The sequence below is a fragment of the Austrofundulus limnaeus genome, unplaced genomic scaffold, assembly GCF_001266775.1.
Source record: "Austrofundulus limnaeus strain Quisiro unplaced genomic scaffold, Austrofundulus_limnaeus-1.0 Scaffold309, whole genome shotgun sequence".
Taxonomy (NCBI): domain Eukaryota; kingdom Metazoa; phylum Chordata; class Actinopteri; order Cyprinodontiformes; family Rivulidae; genus Austrofundulus; species Austrofundulus limnaeus.
The window spans coordinates 227,956-231,562 of record NW_013952711.1 but is presented as its reverse complement, the minus strand read 5'-3'; positions in this window follow the sequence as shown (position 1 = coordinate 231,562).

Sequence of the window (3,607 nt, the reverse complement as noted above, 5' to 3'; positions counted from 1 at the left end):
GTCTTGTGTTTTCTCAACATATAATTTACATATCTTCTAATCTCTTTTTCACTCTTTCTCAATGCATTTCACTTTTTTTCTTTTTCTTTTCTTCTTTTTCTCAAAAAAAAAAAAAAAAAAAAAAACATAATAATGGTGTGGAAAGGATGGCTAAGGGGGGAGAAGGGAGGCCATCAAAAAAAAAAAAAAATCATGTGATAACACTGATCAGCTGGCTCATTTAAATACACCAGTACTGTACTAGCTGTACTGTACACCACTAAAGCTAAAGGAAACTTGCTTGGTGGTGTGTGTGCACATGGTTTTATGAATCTAATTTTTATTTTTGGCATAAGCCATTTTCACCTTTTTGGGCGTACGTAAACTTTTAGTGTGAATTCTACACAATCCTTTACAAATGAGACCCCAGAGTGTTTTTACTATATCCTGATACATGAAACTCTAAAATTACATGAAGAGGACTTTCTTTTTGCAACAGCTGCATCTGCAGAATAACGTTCAGTAAACATCCATCGTCCTCAAGGCGTTTGCCTCCTTTGAGCCTCCTTGTCAAATAATTTCTTGTCCTCCACCTCATGACTTGCAAACTAATCTCTGTAAAATATACTGAGTGGGGTCTCAGTTCCTAAATGCACCCAGAGAAAGACGTGAGAGCAGAAACTGAGGGTGTAAAAAAATGAAAATTAAGATAGCTTGGTGTTTGTCTTTTTTACTGTTTTGTGTAGTCTTTGGTCTTTGTGTTTACCTAAAGAAGAGCTCCAATAATCTAAAAGCTTCCCTCACATCCAGGGCCTCATGTACAAAGATTTGCGTGGATTTCTTACTGAAACGTGATGTATGGTCAAATCCAAAAAATGGCGTTTGCACAAAAAAATCCAGATGTATCAAACTGTGCATACGCCTGAATCCACGCACATTGCTTTTGTACATCACAATTAACTTGGAACTGAGCGCAGGTAAGACACCTCCTCTGACACGTGTTTTCCTGTGTGGCTCCTCCCCCAGTTTACCCACAAGGACACCGATGGATCTTGGGGAGGAGACAATGTCTCCCTCTTGGTTTGGAGGCGATGGACCAGATTTACAGCCACCTGGGGTGGCCTGTGTGACTGAGTCTGGTGTTTTTCCTCCGGGAGTCAGGGACAGGAGCCTTTAGCTCGGTCTCCAGCTGCCTTACTTCCAGTGGTCGCTCCCTTCATGAACCCCGGCCTCTGGGTCAGCGTAGTAGCTCAGGACGCCTCCAGCTGCTGTTCACCACTGTTCCTGGTAGCCGCTCCCTCTTAGGATGTGCACTTCTTACTGTGACCGAGATGATGTTTAGTGACCTGTACAGCAGGTCTCAAGGGAACTGTTAAGGGGAGTTGTCCTATCTCCCCAGGCTAATAACCATTAAAAATGAACTTATTGATTTATGACATCCTGTCGTTACCTCTTGGCTTCAGAGTAAACACATTCATTAACACCTTGTTGCTCTGAAGTAACAACACTCTCAAATAATCAGAGAAAAACTTTAAAAACCAATGTCCAGACAAAGAATTGTCTTTATGATGCTGTAAGCAGTTTAATAGGAATTTGCAAGAAAAGCCACATTTGATTATACCGATTAAAAATGTTAAATAATAACTGATGGTGATAAAAATAAAATGCTCTAATATGCTGACCTATCTTTCTGATTAAGTGGTATGGCATTTTCTGTTAATTTGGGGAYGGCAGGACAGGTTGGAGCAGTGTCAGATTTACCTCCATGAGGTGCATCAGATTGTTGCCTGAAAAGAACTTGTCAGAGCTGGGCTGGGTTCAATCTGGTCTTCGGTCCTTGGATCGCTAGAGAGAAGTTTGTCAGCTTGTCCCAGATGAGATGTTCTTCGGATCTGCTTGCTCCTCTTCTTAGGCTGTCCTAGCCTTCTTTGCTGCCTCTTCTGCTCGAAGACACTCACTGCTGAAATTGCTCCTCTTTTATACTCTTTTTTGGGCCTGCTCACCCCCTCCTTACCTTCTGTGGTAAGGTGAGGACTTTCCACCTCGGGTTTTTCTGTACTTTCCCAGAACGAAGTAATCCTGCTGATTCTTGGTAACAGGACTGTTGGGGACTTTTTTCTGTGGTGAGTCAAACCCACGTAGGTCCCTGGGATTTTCCAGAAAACCCACACTTCTGCTTTTTCTGTTCCACAGAAATGTGCTCTGTACTTTCCACCGTCCAAAATAGCACACACTCACTTCCTTCATCTTAAGACTTACTTTAACTCTTTTCTTCCTAAATCACCACCTTACATTTAAAAACACATTAATTATCACAGTACATTAGTTAAATCACACATTGCAATAAGCATATAATCATTACTCAGGTTAAATATATTTGCCAGCATTAAAATTGATAATTTTAATAAATCACTTCTGCTCTCTCTATTTCTTGACCTTCTCCTCTTGGCCTCCATTTCGATCCTTTCTGTCTTCTCTTCCTGTCGCGCTCTCTTCTCCGCTGAGGGTCAAGAGGGGGCTCCGTGGGTCTGATTCCAACTCTGGCGGTGATTGGTGTGGTCCGGTCCCTTGACACATCTCTACCTCAAGGAAGCTCTTGGCAAATCTCTGCTTTATTTAAATGGACTGTACTTATATAGCGCTTTTCTATCCATCCAGGACACTCAAAGCGCTTCACACTACAATCTGTGTCCTCATTTACCCATTGACACAGCACTCTACTAGATCTCCAACAAAGCTAACATGTACAAGCTATGGAGACAAATCCGTGCCAATCACATTCATACACTGAAGGGGCACACATCAGAGGGATTAGGGGTGAAGTGTCTTGCCAAACGACACAACTGAGACAGCTGGACAGGGGATCAAACCAGGGACCTTTCGGTTCCAGGACGACTCCCCTAACCACTCTGCCACTGCCGCCCGTTTTGTTGTTTTCTTTCACTGACATCTCCTTGGCCCTGCGGCTGCAATCAGCAGCCAGTCTCTCACTAATAATTTACAAGAAACTGAAGTGAATCAATCTCCACAGCTTCTATCACTGAGTCTGTGTCCTTTTTTAGGGGGCCTGATTGCTTTTGACATAAGGTGGATCAGCTGTTGCAGCAAATTTTGGAGAAAAGACAGTTTCTTTTTTTCTTTTCCTCTTTCTCCAGTCAACAGTCCGAAGCAAGTAAACTTCAGCTTTTGTGCCTAAAAGCTGTTATAAGAACATGTTAAAATCACCATAAGCAGATGCAGAACGTTTTGCATAGATACAGTACAAATGCAAATGTTTGTAACATTTCTTGAATGAATACATATGTATTGCCTGATCAAGTTCAAACAAAACAACAACAAAAAAGCAAGTCTTCCATTATCTCAGTGCTTAAAGCAGATGTTCTGACTCAATATCTGTTAAACTGAATGAGTTATAGCCTTTTTAGTGTTTGCTAAGATTGATTAGCTGTGGTAGCCATTTTGAATCAGATTGTCTCCAGAAGCTGGTGATAATCATACAATGATTGCTGTTAGAGAGGTTTGTTCAATGGTTTGTGAGATATTTTGTTAACAGACAGGATGGACTTCAACAAGAGCCTACTAAAGTTTTAGCTGTTTAACTAGCAATAATAAATGCATGGTTGAATTT